This window comes from Pangasianodon hypophthalmus, chromosome 11 (assembly GCF_027358585.1).
Source record: "Pangasianodon hypophthalmus isolate fPanHyp1 chromosome 11, fPanHyp1.pri, whole genome shotgun sequence".
In the NCBI taxonomy this organism is placed as follows: Eukaryota; Metazoa; Chordata; class Actinopteri; order Siluriformes; family Pangasiidae; genus Pangasianodon; species Pangasianodon hypophthalmus.
In genome coordinates this window covers 13,300,697-13,317,041 of record NC_069720.1, presented here as the reverse complement: position 1 = coordinate 13,317,041, position 16,345 = coordinate 13,300,697, and the positions used below count along the sequence as shown (strand labels likewise).

Genomic DNA, 16,345 nt, shown 5'->3' with positions numbered 1-16,345 from the left:
GGCGCCTGAGTCCTAAACCACTGCGGATGTGATACACCCTCGGCCACTAACGCTTTGTGGCGCTGTTCCATCACAGCCTTCTTGAGCTTTCCGGGCGGGGACTGTTTTGCTAGACGGCCCTAATCCAATTCCCATTCATGTTCGCGGCCGGTGCTGAACCCCTACGGATGCCATGTAGCCTACTTTTGGCCACTCACGCTCTTGCGGCGCTCTTCCGAGCTTTTGCACCGCCGCGAGATTTCAAGTCGCTATTTTACCCACGTCCGAGTAGAAGAGAGAGATTTCTCTCCAACTGTATGTTTCACTCCATGCCCTGCCCCTTTGCAATGAAGAATATGGATTTTGCATATACACCAAAAGCTTCACACGACGACTTGACGTTGCTCGAACTGTTACGTCCAGCTGTTTACATTTCCCAAAATGGATTCAGTCTCCAGAGTTTTGAGCTACAAAGATGTATTTTACAGTCGGAGCTTGTCGCCTTAAGAAACTACTTCATTTTCTCTTTCTTTCTCCTGTGACTCAAAAGGCAAATCTTGTAACGTGTTCTCAAGATGAGGGCTGGGCTATGCAGTATGATAGAATATCGACCTTGGGATAAATGATCTCACAACATGCTTTTCTGAGATACCTTGTAAACTCTTGTGTGCGAACTCAAGCCAACCCATCTGATGCCATCATCCATGCCACAATCAAAGTCACAGAGATCACATTTTTTCTTCATTCTGATGTTTGACGTCAACATTAACTGAAGCTCTTGACCTGTATCGGTACGTTTTGGTTTGGATTTTTTCCCATTACGCTGCTGCCCCATGATTTACTGATTGGATAACTGCATGAATGTACGGGTGTTGCTAATAAAGTGGACGGTGAGTGTATGTTCTGTATTATGATGCAAAAAAATGAAAATAAAAAATCGGACGAGTTAAATAATTTGAAAGGCTAAAATCAGACACACTGTACACAAGACAGAAGTGTAAAACCCACAACACAGCTAAATATCTAATCCGCTGGCATTTATCACCATGGCGCAATCCAGCCACGCACAAGCACACGCACACACAAAGAAAAAAAAAAAAGCCTTCAGGTTAATTAAAATAACAGTCCTGTTCATTCATGGTATATGATATCAGGCATCAGAACCTGATGGACACAAGCTACAGCCACACTAGTAAAGCAGGCGAGGCAGCAGTTCGCTAACGTTAAACAGGCCGTTTCTGTAATTTAGTGACAAATGTGAAGTTAATCATTTCCAAACTTGGTAACGCTGGTTGTAAGGTAAAACAGATGACGGACACAAATTCAACCGCACAGATGACGGACATAACTGCTGAAGAATCGGTGAGATTCAGGTGAACTACAAATAGTAAGTTTTAGCTGCAGCACGCAATGGACGAGCGCCACAAAGCGTTAGCGGCCAACAACATATTACATCCGTAGTGGTTTAGCACTACCACAGAGAATGAATAGGAAACAGTTTAGGGAGTTTTAGCTAAAGCGTCCCGGGTCCATCTGAATAAAACCATGTAGAACTGGAGGTGAAGAACGAAGCGGTCACCGTACCTGCTTGTGTGATAATCTGTGAAATGTAAAGTGCTACTTAGAAGCGATAAAATTGTAGATGGATTTTGACAGGACAATGCGAAACTGTAAATGAATCAGATGACTGCAGGATGAAGGATGAAAGGTCGTGGTGTAACAATGATCGAAAGGCAGGGAGGAAATATGCCTGAAGTGGTAAGTTGAGGGATGTCCGCAGTAACGGCCGACCGACCGAAAAGAGGTTGTGCTAAACCTAGTGGGGAAAAGTGCGGCACGAGACAAGTCGGTTGACGTGGGTTGTAAGAGGTAGGGAAAAGGTCGCGCAGTGCATTGGCCGGGAATCGAACCCGGGCCTCCCGCGTGGCAGGCGAGAATTCTACCACTGAACCACCAATGCTTAGGGGCGCCTGAGTCCTAAACCACTGCGGATGTGATACACCCTCGGCCACTAACGCTTTGTGGCGCTGTTCCATCACAGCCTTCTTGAGCTTTCCGGGCGGGGACTGTTTTGCTAGACGGCCCTAATCCAATTCCCATTCATGTTCGCGGCCGGTGCTGAACCCCTACGGATGCCATGTAGCCTACTTTTGGCCACTCACGCTCTTGCGGCGCTCTTCCGAGCTTTTGCACCGCCGCGAGATTTTAGAAGAGAGAGATTTCTCTCCAACTGTATGTTTCACTCCATGCCCTGCCCCTTTGCAATGAAGAATATGGATTTTGCATATACACCAAAAGCTTCACACGACGACTTGACGTTGCTCGAACTGTTACGTCCAGCTGTTTACATTTCCCAAAATGGATTCAGTCTCCAGAGTTTTGAGCTACAAAGATGTATTTTACAGTCGGAGCTTGTCGCCTTAAGAAACTACTTCATTTTCTCTTTCTTTCTCCTGTGACTCAAAAGGCAAATCTTGTAACGTGTTCTCAAGATGAGGGCTGGGCTATGCAGTATGATAGAATATCGACCTTGGGATAAATGATCTCACAACATGCTTTTCTGAGATACCTTGTAAACTCTTGTGTGCGAACTCAAGCCAACCCATCTGATGCCATCATCCATGCCACAATCAAAGTCACAGAGATCACATTTTTTCTTCATTCTGATGTTTGATGTCAACATTAACTGAAGCTCTTGACCTGTATCGGTACGTTTTGGTTTGGATTTTTTCCCATTACGCTGCTGCCCCATGATTTACTGATTGGATAACTGCATGAATGTACGGGTGTTGCTAATAAAGTGGACGGTGAGTGTATGTTCTGTATTATGATGCAAAAAAATGAAAATAAAAAATCGGACGAGTTAAATAATTTGAAAGGCTAAAATCAGACACACTGTACACAAGACAGAAGTGTAAAACCCACAACACAGCTAAATATCTAATCCGATGGCATTTATCACCATGGCGCAATCCAGCCACGCACAAGCACACGCACACACAAAGAAAAAAAAAAAGCCTTCAGGTTAATTAAAATAACAGTCCCGTTCATTCATGGTATATGATATCAGGCATCAGAACCTGATGGACACAAGCTACAGCCACACTAGTAAAGCAGGCGAGGCAGCAGTTCGCTAACGTTAAACAGGCCGTTTCTGTAATTTAGTGACAAATGTGAAGTTAATCATTTCCAAACTTGGTAACGCTGGTTTTAAGGTAAAACAGATGACGGACACAAATTCAACCGCACAGATGACGGACATAACTGCTGAAGAATCGGTGAGATTCAGGTGAACTACAAATAGTAAGTTTTAGCTGCAGCACGCAATGGACGAGCGCCACAAAGCGTTAGCGGCCAACAACATATTACATCCGTAGTGGTTTAGCACTACCACAGAGAATGAATAGGAAACAGTTTAGGGAGTTTTAGCTAAAGCGTCCCGGGTCCATCTGAATAAAACCATGTAGAACTGGAGGTGAAGAACGAAGCGGTCACCGTACCTGCTTGTGTGATAATCTGTGAAATGTAAAGTGCTACTTAGAAGCGATAAAATTGTAGATGGATTTTGACAGGACAATGCGAAACTGTAAATGAATCAGATGACTGCAGGATGAAGGATGAAAGGTCGTGGTGTAACAATGATCGAAAGGCAGGGAGGAAATATGCCTGAAGTGGTAAGTTGAGGGATGTCCGCAGTAACGGCCGACCGACCGAAAAGAGGTTGTGCTAAACCTAGTGGGGAAAAGTGCGGCACGAGACAAGTCGGTTGACGTGGGTTGTAAGAGGTAGGGAAAAGGTCGCGCCGTGCATTGGCCGGGAATCGAACCCGGGCCTCCCGCGTGGCAGGCGAGAATTCTACCACTGAACCACCAATGCTTAGGGGCGCCTGAGTCCTAAACCACTGCGGATGTGATACACCCTCGGCCACTAACGCTTTGTGGCGCTGTTCCATCACAGCCTTCTTGAGCTTTCCGGGCGGGGACTGTTTTGCTAGACGGCCCTAATCCAATTCCCATTCATGTTCGCGGCCGGTGCTGAACCCCTACGGATGCCATGTAGCCTACTTTTGGCCACTCACGCTCTTGCGGCGCTCTTCCGAGCTTTTGCACCGCCGCGAGATTTTAGAAGAGAGAGATTTCTCTCCAACTGTATGTTTCACTCCATGCCCTGCCCCTTTGCAATGAAGAATATGGATTTTGCATATACACCAAAAGCTTCACACGACGACTTGACGTTGCTCGAACTGTTACGTCCAGCTGTTTACATTTCCCAAAATGGATTCAGTCTCCAGAGTTTTGAGCTACAAAGATGTATTTTACAGTCGGAGCTTGTCGCCTTAAGAAACTACTTCATTTTCTCTTTCTTTCTCCTGTGACTCAAAAGGCAAATCTTGTAACGTGTTCTCAAGATGAGGGCTGGGCTATGCAGTATGATAGAATATCGACCTTGGGATAAATGATCTCACAACATGCTTTTCTGAGATACCTTGTAAACTCTTGTGTGCGAACTCAAGCCAACCCATCTGATGCCATCATCCATGCCACAATCAAAGTCACAGAGATCACATTTTTTCTTCATTCTGATGTTTGACGTCAACATTAACTGAAGCTCTTGACCTGTATCGGTACGTTTTGGTTTGGATTTTTTCCCATTACGCTGCTGCCCCATGATTTACTGATTGGATAACTGCATGAATGTACGGGTGTTGCTAATAAAGTGGACAGTGAGTGTATGTTCTGTATTATGATGCAAAAAAATGAAAATAAAAAATCGGACGAGTTAAATAATTTGAAAGGCTAAAATCAGACACACTGTACACAAGACAGAAGTGTAAAACCCACAACACAGCTAAATATCTAATCCGATGGCATTTATCACCATGGCGCAATCCAGCCACGCACAAGCACACGCACACACAAAGAAAAAAAAAAAAGCCTTCAGGTTAATTAAAATAACAGTCCTGTTCATTCATGGTATATGATATCAGGCATCAGAACCTGATGGACACAAGCTACAGCCACACTAGTAAAGCAGGCGAGGCAGCAGTTCGCTAACGTTAAACAGGCCGTTTCTGTAATTTAGTGACAAATGTGAAGTTAATCATTTCCAAACTTGGTAACGCTGGTTGTAAGGTAAAACAGATGACGGACACAAATTCAACCGCACAGATGACGGACATAACTGCTGAAGAATCGGTGAGATTCAGGTGAACTACAAATAGTAAGTTTTAGCTGCAGCACGCAATGGACGAGCGCCACAAAGCGTTAGCGGCCAACAACATATTACATCCGTAGTGGTTTAGCACTACCACAGAGAATGAATAGGAAACAGTTTAGGGAGTTTTAGCTAAAGCGTCCCGGGTCCATCTGAATAAAATGCTTAGCGTCCCGGGTCCATCTGAATAAAATGCTTAGGGGCGCCTGAGTCCTAAACCACTGCGGATGTGATACACCCTCGTCCACTAACGCTTTGTGGCGCTGTTCCATCACAGCCTTCTTGAGCTTTCCGGGCGGGGACTGTTTTGCTAGACGGCCCTAATCCAATTCCCATTCGTGTTCGCGGCCGGTGCTGAACCCCTACGGATGCCATGTAGCCTACTTTTGGCCACTCACGCTCTTGCGGCGCTCTTCCGAGCTTTTGCACCGCCGCGAGATTTTAGAAGAGAGAGATTTCTCTCCAACTGTATGTTTCACTCCATGCCCTGCCCCTTTGCAATGAAGAATATGGATTTTGCATATACACCAAAAGCTTCACACGACGACTTGACGTTGCTCGAACTGTTACGTCCAGCTGTTTACATTTCCCAAAATGGATTCAGTCTCCAGAGTTTTGAGCTACAAAGATGTATTTTACAGTCGGAGCTTGTCGCCTTAAGAAACTACTTCATTTTCTCTTTCTTTCTCCTGTGACTCAAAAGGCAAATCTTGTAACGTGTTCTCAAGATTAGGGCTGGGCTATGCAGTATGATAGAATATCGACCTTGGGATAAATGATCTCACAACATGCTTTTCTGAGATACCTTGTAAACTCTTGTGTGCGAACTCAAGCCAACCCATCTGATGCCATCATCCATGCCACAATCAAAGTCACAGAGATCACATTTTTTCTTCATTCTGATGTTTGATGTCAACATTAACTGAAGCTCTTGACCTGTATCGGTACGTTTTGGTTTGGATTTTTTCCCATTACGCTGCTGCCCCATGATTTACTGATTGGATAACTGCATGAATGTACGGGTGTTGCTAATAAAGTGGACAGTGAGTGTATGTTCTGTATTATGATGCAAAAAAATGAAAATAAAAAATCGGACGAGTTAAATAATTTGAAAGGCTAAAATCAGACACACTGTACACAAGACAGAAGTGTAAAACCCACAACACAGCTAAATATCTAATCCGCTGGCATTTATCACCATGGCGCAATCCAGCCACGCACAAGCACACGCACACACAAAGAAAAAAAAAAAAGCCTTCAGGTTAATTAAAATAACAGTCCTGTTCATTCATGGTATATGATATCAGGCATCAGAACCTGATGGACACAAGCTACAGCCACACTAGTAAAGCAGGCGAGGCAGCAGTTCGCTAACGTTAAACAGGCCGTTTCTGTAATTTAGTGACAAATGTGAAGTTAATCATTTCCAAACTTGGTAACGCTGGTTTTAAGGTAAAACAGATGACGGACACAAATTCAACCGCACAGATGACGGACATAACTGCTGAAGCGTCGGTGAGATTCAGGTGAACTACAAATAGTAAGTTTTAGCTGCAGCACGCAATGGACGAGCGCCACAAAGCGTTAGCGGCCAACAACATATTACATCCGTAGTGGTTTAGCACTACCACAGAGAATGAATAGGAAACAGTTTAGGGAGTTTTAGCTAAAGCGTCCAGGGTCCATCTGAATAAAACCATGTAGAACTGGAGGTGAAGAACGAAGCGGTCACCGTACCTGCTTGTGTGATAATCTGTGAAATGTAAAGTGCTACTTAGAAGCGATAAAATTGTAGATGGATTTTGACAGGACAATGCGAAACTGTAAATGAATCAGATGACTGCAGGATGAAGGATGAAAGGTCGTGGTGTAACAATGATCGAAAGGCAGGGAGGAAATATGCCTGAAGTGGTAAGTTGAGGGATGTCCGCAGTAACGGCCGACCGACCGAAAAGAGGTTGTGCTAAACCTAGTGGGGAAAAGTGCGGCACGAGACAAGTCGGTTGACGTGGGTTGTAAGAGGTAGGGAAAAGGTCGCGCAGTGCATTGGCCGGGAATCGAACCCGGGCCTCCCGCGTGGCAGGCGAGAATTCTACCACTGAACCACCAATGCTTAGGGGCGCCTGAGTCCTAAACCACTGCGGATGTGATACACCCTCGGCCACTAACGCTTTGTGGCGCTGTTCCATCACAGCCTTCTTGAGCTTTCCGGGCGGGGACTGTTTTGCTAGACGGCCCTAATCCAATTCCCATTCATGTTCGCGGCCGGTGCTGAACCCCTACGGATGCCATGTAGCCTACTTTTGGCCACTCACGCTCTTGCGGCGCTCTTCCGAGCTTTTGCACCGCCGCGAGATTTTAGAAGAGAGAGATTTCTCTCCAACTGTATGTTTCACTCCATGCCCTGCCCCTTTGCAATGAAGAATATGGATTTTGCATATACACCAAAAGCTTCACACGACGACTTGACGTTGCTCGAACTGTTACGTCCAGCTGTTTACATTTCCCAAAATGGATTCAGTCTCCAGAGTTTTGAGCTACAAAGATGTATTTTACAGTCGGAGCTTGTCGCCTTAAGAAACTACTTCATTTTCTCTTTCTTTCTCCTGTGACTCAAAAGGCAAATCTTGTAACGTGTTCTCAAGATGAGGGCTGGGCTATGCAGTATGATAGAATATCGACCTTGGGATAAATGATCTCACAACATGCTTTTCTGAGATACCTTGTAAACTCTTGTGTGCGAACTCAAGCCAACCCATCTGATGCCATCATCCATGCCACAATCAAAGTCACAGAGATCACATTTTTTCTTCATTCTGATGTTTGACGTCAACATTAACTGAAGCTCTTGACCTGTATCGGTACGTTTTGGTTTGGATTTTTTCCCATTACGCTGCTGCCCCATGATTTACTGATTGGATAACTGCATGAATGTACGGGTGTTGCTAATAAAGTGGACAGTGAGTGTATGTTCTGTATTATGATGCAAAAAAATGAAAATAAAAAATCGGACGAGTTAAATAATTTGAAAGGCTAAAATCAGACACACTGTACACAAGACAGAAGTGTAAAACCCACAACACAGCTAAATATCTAATCCGATGGCATTTATCACCATGGCGCAATCCAGCCACGCACAAGCACACGCACACACAAAGAAAAAAAAAAAAGCCTTCAGGTTAATTAAAATAACAGTCCTGTTCATTCATGGTATATGATATCAGGCATCAGAACCTGATGGACACAAGCTACAGCCACACTAGTAAAGCAGGCGAGGCAGCAGTTCGCTAACGTTAAACAGGCCGTTTCTGTAATTTAGTGACAAATGTGAAGTTAATCATTTCCAAACTTGGTAACGCTGGTTGTAAGGTAAAACAGATGACGGACACAAATTCAACCGCACAGATGACGGACATAACTGCTGAAGAATCGGTGAGATTCAGGTGAACTACAAATAGTAAGTTTTAGCTGCAGCACGCAATGGACGAGCGCCACAAAGCGTTAGCGGCCAACAACATATTACATCCGTAGTGGTTTAGCACTACCACAGAGAATGAATAGGAAACAGTTTAGGGAGTTTTAGCTAAAGCGTCCCGGGTCCATCTGAATAAAATGCTTAGCGTCCCGGGTCCATCTGAATAAAATGCTTAGGGGCGCCTGAGTCCTAAACCACTGCGGATGTGATACACCCTCGTCCACTAACGCTTTGTGGCGCTGTTCCATCACAGCCTTCTTGAGCTTTCCGGGCGGGGACTGTTTTGCTAGACGGCCCTAATCCAATTCCCATTCGTGTTCGCGGCCGGTGCTGAACCCCTACGGATGCCATGTAGCCTACTTTTGGCCACTCACGCTCTTGCGGCGCTCTTCCGAGCTTTTGCACCGCCGCGAGATTTTAGAAGAGAGAGATTTCTCTCCAACTGTATGTTTCACTCCATGCCCTGCCCCTTTGCAATGAAGAATATGGATTTTGCATATACACCAAAAGCTTCACACGACGACTTGACGTTGCTCGAACTGTTACGTCCAGCTGTTTACATTTCCCAAAATGGATTCAGTCTCCAGAGTTTTGAGCTACAAAGATGTATTTTACAGTCGGAGCTTGTCGCCTTAAGAAACTACTTCATTTTCTCTTTCTTTCTCCTGTGACTCAAAAGGCAAATCTTGTAACGTGTTCTCAAGATTAGGGCTGGGCTATGCAGTATGATAGAATATCGACCTTGGGATAAATGATCTCACAACATGCTTTTCTGAGATACCTTGTAAACTCTTGTGTGCGAACTCAAGCCAACCCATCTGATGCCATCATCCATGCCACAATCAAAGTCACAGAGATCACATTTTTTCTTCATTCTGATGTTTGATGTCAACATTAACTGAAGCTCTTGACCTGTATCGGTACGTTTTGGTTTGGATTTTTTCCCATTACGCTGCTGCCCCATGATTTACTGATTGGATAACTGCATGAATGTACGGGTGTTGCTAATAAAGTGGACAGTGAGTGTATGTTCTGTATTATGATGCAAAAAAATGAAAATAAAAAATCGGACGAGTTAAATAATTTGAAAGGCTAAAATCAGACACACTGTACACAAGACAGAAGTGTAAAACCCACAACACAGCTAAATATCTAATCCGCTGGCATTTATCACCATGGCGCAATCCAGCCACGCACAAGCACACGCACACACAAAGAAAAAAAAAAAAGCCTTCAGGTTAATTAAAATAACAGTCCTGTTCATTCATGGTATATGATATCAGGCATCAGAACCTGATGGACACAAGCTACAGCCACACTAGTAAAGCAGGCGAGGCAGCAGTTCGCTAACGTTAAACAGGCCGTTTCTGTAATTTAGTGACAAATGTGAAGTTAATCATTTCCAAACTTGGTAACGCTGGTTTTAAGGTAAAACAGATGACGGACACAAATTCAACCGCACAGATGACGGACATAACTGCTGAAGCGTCGGTGAGATTCAGGTGAACTACAAATAGTAAGTTTTAGCTGCAGCACGCAATGGACGAGCGCCACAAAGCGTTAGCGGCCAACAACATATTACATCCGTAGTGGTTTAGCACTACCACAGAGAATGAATAGGAAACAGTTTAGGGAGTTTTAGCTAAAGCGTCCAGGGTCCATCTGAATAAAACCATGTAGAACTGGAGGTGAAGAACGAAGCGGTCACCGTACCTGCTTGTGTGATAATCTGTGAAATGTAAAGTGCTACTTAGAAGCGATAAAATTGTAGATGGATTTTGACAGGACAATGCGAAACTGTAAATGAATCAGATGACTGCAGGATGAAGGATGAAAGGTCGTGGTGTAACAATGATCGAAAGGCAGGGAGGAAATATGCCTGAAGTGGTAAGTTGAGGGATGTCCGCAGTAACGGCCGACCGACCGAAAAGAGGTTGTGCTAAACCTAGTGGGGAAAAGTGCGGCACGAGACAAGTCGGTTGACGTGGGTTGTAAGAGGTAGGGAAAAGGTCGCGCAGTGCATTGGCCGGGAATCGAACCCGGGCCTCCCGCGTGGCAGGCGAGAATTCTACCACTGAACCACCAATGCTTAGGGGCGCCTGAGTCCTAAACCACTGCGGATGTGATACACCCTCGGCCACTAACGCTTTGTGGCGCTGTTCCATCACAGCCTTCTTGAGCTTTCCGGGCGGGGACTGTTTTGCTAGACGGCCCTAATCCAATTCCCATTCATGTTCGCGGCCGGTGCTGAACCCCTACGGATGCCATGTAGCCTACTTTTGGCCACTCACGCTCTTGCGGCGCTCTTCCGAGCTTTTGCACCGCCGCGAGATTTTAGAAGAGAGAGATTTCTCTCCAACTGTATGTTTCACTCCATGCCCTGCCCCTTTGCAATGAAGAATATGGATTTTGCATATACACCAAAAGCTTCACACGACGACTTGACGTTGCTCGAACTGTTACGTCCAGCTGTTTACATTTCCCAAAATGGATTCAGTCTCCAGAGTTTTGAGCTACAAAGATGTATTTTACAGTCGGAGCTTGTCGCCTTAAGAAACTACTTCATTTTCTCTTTCTTTCTCCTGTGACTCAAAAGGCAAATCTTGTAACGTGTTCTCAAGATGAGGGCTGGGCTATGCAGTATGATAGAATATCGACCTTGGGATAAATGATCTCACAACATGCTTTTCTGAGATACCTTGTAAACTCTTGTGTGCGAACTCAAGCCAACCCATCTGATGCCATCATCCATGCCACAATCAAAGTCACAGAGATCACATTTTTTCTTCATTCTGATGTTTGACGTCAACATTAACTGAAGCTCTTGACCTGTATCGGTACGTTTTGGTTTGGATTTTTTCCCATTACGCTGCTGCCCCATGATTTACTGATTGGATAACTGCATGAATGTACGGGTGTTGCTAATAAAGTGGACGGTGAGTGTATGTTCTGTATTATGATGCAAAAAAATGAAAATAAAAAATCGGACGAGTTAAATAATTTGAAAGGCTAAAATCAGACACACTGTACACAAGACAGAAGTGTAAAACCCACAACACAGCTAAATATCTAATCCGCTGGCATTTATCACCATGGCGCAATCCAGCCACGCACAAGCACACGCACACACAAAGAAAAAAAAAAAAGCCTTCAGGTTAATTAAAATAACAGTCCCGTTCATTCATGGTATATGATATCAGGCATCAGAACCTGATGGACACAAGCTACAGCCACACTAGTAAAGCAGGCGAGGCAGCAGTTCGCTAACGTTAAACAGGCCGTTTCTGTAATTTAGTGACAAATGTGAAGTTAATCATTTCCAAACTTGGTAACGCTGGTTGTAAGGTAAAACAGATGACGGACACAAATTCAACCGCACAGATGACGGACATAACTGCTGAAGAATCGGTGAGATTCAGGTGAACTACAAATAGTAAGTTTTAGCTGCAGCACGCAATGGACGAGCGCCACAAAGCGTTAGCGGCCAACAACATATTACATCCGTAGTGGTTTAGCACTACCACAGAGAATGAATAGGAAACAGTTTAGGGAGTTTTAGCTAAAGCGTCCCGGGTCCATCTGAATAAAACCATGTAGAACTGGAGGTGAAGAACGAAGCGGTCACCGTACCTGCTTGTGTGATAATCTGTGAAATGTAAAGTGCTACTTAGAAGCGATAAAATTGTAGATGGATTTTGACAGGACAATGCGAAACTGTAAATGAATCAGATGACTGCAGGATGAAGGATGAAAGGTCGTGGTGTAACAATGATCGAAAGGCAGGGAGGAAATATGCCTGAAGTGGTAAGTTGAGGGATGTCCGCAGTAACGGCCGACCGACCGAAAAGAGGTTGTGCTAAACCTAGTGGGGAAAAGTGCGGCACGAGACAAGTCGGTTGACGTGGGTTGTAAGAGGTAGGGAAAAGGTCGCGCCGTGCATTGGCCGGGAATCGAACCCGGGCCTCCCGCGTGGCAGGCGAGAATTCTACCACTGAACCACCAATGCTTAGGGGCGCCTGAGTCCTAAACCACTGCGGATGTGATACACCCTCGGCCACTAACGCTTTGTGGCGCTGTTCCATCACAGCCTTCTTGAGCTTTCCGGGCGGGGACTGTTTTGCTAGACGGCCCTAATCCAATTCCCATTCATGTTCGCGGCCGGTGCTGAACCCCTACGGATGCCATGTAGCCTACTTTTGGCCACTCACGCTCTTGCGGCGCTCTTCCGAGCTTTTGCACCGCCGCGAGATTTTAGAAGAGAGAGATTTCTCTCCAACTGTATGTTTCACTCCATGCCCTGCCCCTTTGCAATGAAGAATATGGATTTTGCATATACACCAAAAGCTTCACACGACGACTTGACGTTGCTCGAACTGTTACGTCCAGCTGTTTACATTTCCCAAAATGGATTCAGTCTCCAGAGTTTTGAGCTACAAAGATGTATTTTACAGTCGGAGCTTGTCGCCTTAAGAAACTACTTCATTTTCTCTTTCTTTCTCCTGTGACTCAAAAGGCAAATCTTGTAACGTGTTCTCAAGATGAGGGCTGGGCTATGCAGTATGATAGAATATCGACCTTGGGATAAATGATCTCACAACATGCTTTTCTGAGATACCTTGTAAACTCTTGTGTGCGAACTCAAGCCAACCCATCTGATGCCATCATCCATGCCACAATCAAAGTCACAGAGATCACATTTTTTCTTCATTCTGATGTTTGACGTCAACATTAACTGAAGCTCTTGACCTGTATCGGTACGTTTTGGTTTGGATTTTTTCCCATTACGCTGCTGCCCCATGATTTACTGATTGGATAACTGCATGAATGTACGGGTGTTGCTAATAAAGTGGACGGTGAGTGTATGTTCTGTATTATGATGCAAAAAAATGAAAATAAAAAATCGGACGAGTTAAATAATTTGAAAGGCTAAAATCAGACACACTGTACACAAGACAGAAGTGTAAAACCCACAACACAGCTAAATATCTAATCCGATGGCATTTATCACCATGGCGCAATCCAGCCACGCACAAGCACACGCACACACAAAGAAAAAAAAAAAGCCTTCAGGTTAATTAAAATAACAGTCCCGTTCATTCATGGTATATGATATCAGGCATCAGAACCTGATGGACACAAGCTACAGCCACACTAGTAAAGCAGGCGAGGCAGCAGTTCGCTAACGTTAAACAGGCCGTTTCTGTAATTTAGTGACAAATGTGAAGTTAATCATTTCCAAACTTGGTAACGCTGGTTTTAAGGTAAAACAGATGACGGACACAAATTCAACCGCACAGATGACGGACATAACTGCTGAAGAATCGGTGAGATTCAGGTGAACTACAAATAGTAAGTTTTAGCTGCAGCACGCAATGGACGAGCGCCACAAAGCGTTAGCGGCCAACAACATATTACATCCGTAGTGGTTTAGCACTACCACAGAGAATGAATAGGAAACAGTTTAGGGAGTTTTAGCTAAAGCGTCCCGGGTCCATCTGAATAAAATGCTTAGCGTCCCGGGTCCATCTGAATAAAATGCTTAGGGGCGCCTGAGTCCTAAACCACTGCGGATGTGATACACCCTCATCCACTAACGCTTTGTGGCGCTGTTCCATCACAGCCTTCTTGAGCTTTCCGGGCGGGGACTGTTTTGCTAGACGGCCCTAATCCAATTCCCATTCATGTTCGCGGCCGGTGCTGAACCCCTACGGATGCCATGTAGCCTACTTTTGGCCACTCACGCTCTTGCGGCGCTCTTCCGAGCTTTTGCACCGCCGCGAGATTTTAGAAGAGAGAGATTTCTCTCCAACTGTATGTTTCACTCCATGCCCTGCCCCTTTGCAATGAAGAATATGGATTTTGCATATACACCAAAAGCTTCACACGACGACTTGACGTTGCTCGAACTGTTACGTCCAGCTGTTTACATTTCCCAAAATGGATTCAGTCTCCAGAGTTTAGAGCTACAAAGATGTATTTTACAGTCGGAGCTTGTCGCCTTAAGAAACTACTTCATTTTCTCTTTCTTTCTCCTGTGACTCAAAAGGCAAATCTTGTAACGTGTTCTCAAGATTAGGGCTGGGCTATGCAGTATGATAGAATATCGACCTTGGGATAAATGATCTCACAACATGCTTTTCTGAGATACCTTGTAAACTCTTGTGTGCGAACTCAAGCCAACCCATCTGATGCCATCATCCATGCCACAATCAAAGTCACAGAGATCACATTTTTTCTTCATTCTGATGTTTGATGTCAACATTAACTGAAGCTCTTGACCTGTATCGGTACGTTTTTGTTTGGATTTTTTCCCATTACTCTGCTGCCCCATGATTTACTGATTGGATAACTGCATGAATGTACGGGTGTTGCTAATAAAGTGGACGGTGAGTGTATGTTCTGTATTATGATGCAAAAAAATGAAAATAAAAAATCGGACGAGTTAAATAATTTGAAAGGCTAAAATCAGACACACTGTACACAAGACAGAAGTGTAAAACCCACAACACAGCTAAATATCTAATCCGCTGGCATTTATCACCATGGCGCAATCCAGCCACGCACAAGCACACGCACACACAAAGAAAAAAAAAAAAAGCCTTCAGGTTAATTAAAATAACAGTCCTGTTCATTCATGGTATATGATATCAGGCATCAGAACCTGATGGACACAAGCTACAGCCACACTAGTAAAGCAGGCGAGGCAGCAGTTCGCTAACGTTAAACAGGCCGTTTCTGTAATTTAGTGACAAATGTGAAGTTAATCATTTCCAAACTTGGTAACGCTGGTTTTAAGGTAAAACAGATGACGGACACAAATTCAACCGCACAGATGACGGACATAACTGCTGAAGCGTCGGTGAGATTCAGGTGAACTACAAATAGTAAGTTTTAGCTGCAGCACGCAATGGACGAGCGCCACAAAGCGTTAGCGGCCAACAACATATTACATCCGTAGTGGTTTAGCACTACCACAGAGAATGAATAGGAAACAGTTTAGGGAGTTTTAGCTAAAGCGTCCAGGGTCCATCTGAATAAAACCATGTAGAACTGGAGGTGAAGAACGAAGCGGTCACCGTACCTGCTTGTGTGATAATCTGTGAAATGTAAAGTGCTACTTAGAAGCGATAAAATTGTAGATGGATTTTGACAGGACAATGCGAAACTGTAAATGAATCAGATGACTGCAGGATGAAGGATGAAAGGTCGTGGTGTAACAATGATCGAAAGGCAGGGAGGAAATATGCCTGAAGTGGTAAGTTGAGGGATGTCCGCAGTAACGGCCGACCGACCGAAAAGAGGTTGTGCTAAACCTAGTGGGGAAAAGTGCGGCACGAGACAAGTCGGTTGACGTGGGTTGTAAGAGGTAGGGAAAAGGTCGCGCCGTGCATTGGCCGGGAATCGAACCCGGGCCTCCCGCGTGGCAGGCGAGAATTCTACCACTGAACCACCAATGCTTAGGGGCGCCGGAGTCCTAAACCACTGCGGATGTGATACACCCTCGGCCACTAACGCTTTGTGGCGCTGTTCCATCACAGCCTTCTTGAGCTTTCCGGGCGGGGACTGTTTTGCTAGACGGCCCTAATCCAATTCCCATTCATGTTCGCGGCCGGTGCTGAACCCCTACGGATGCCATGTAGCCTACTTTTGGCCACTCACGCTCTTGCGGCGCTCTTC

At 44.9% G+C, this 16,345-nt stretch overlaps 6 non-coding genes across 6 annotated transcripts; all 6 read right to left on the bottom strand.

Annotated features, from left to right (window-relative positions):
• Positions 1 to 1,868: 1,868 nt before the first annotated feature.
• Positions 1,869 to 1,939, bottom strand: trnag-gcc (transfer RNA glycine (anticodon GCC)). Its single transcript has one exon. It is a non-coding gene; the product is annotated as a tRNA-Gly (tRNA).
• Positions 1,940 to 3,784: 1,845 nt separating this feature from the next.
• trnag-gcc (transfer RNA glycine (anticodon GCC)) lies at positions 3,785 to 3,855 on the bottom strand. Its single transcript has one exon. It is a non-coding gene; the product is annotated as a tRNA-Gly (tRNA).
• A 3,380-nt stretch (positions 3,856 to 7,235) lies between these two features.
• trnag-gcc (transfer RNA glycine (anticodon GCC)) lies at positions 7,236 to 7,306 on the bottom strand. Its single transcript has one exon. It is a non-coding gene; the product is annotated as a tRNA-Gly (tRNA).
• Positions 7,307 to 10,686: 3,380 nt separating this feature from the next.
• On the bottom strand, positions 10,687 to 10,757 carry trnag-gcc (transfer RNA glycine (anticodon GCC)). The gene has a single exon. It is a non-coding gene; the product is annotated as a tRNA-Gly (tRNA).
• Positions 10,758 to 12,603: 1,846 nt separating this feature from the next.
• trnag-gcc (transfer RNA glycine (anticodon GCC)) lies at positions 12,604 to 12,674 on the bottom strand. The gene has a single exon. It is a non-coding gene; the product is annotated as a tRNA-Gly (tRNA).
• A 3,380-nt stretch (positions 12,675 to 16,054) lies between these two features.
• Positions 16,055 to 16,125, bottom strand: trnag-gcc (transfer RNA glycine (anticodon GCC)). The gene has a single exon. It is a non-coding gene; the product is annotated as a tRNA-Gly (tRNA).
• Between the last annotated feature and the right edge of the window lie 220 nt (positions 16,126 to 16,345).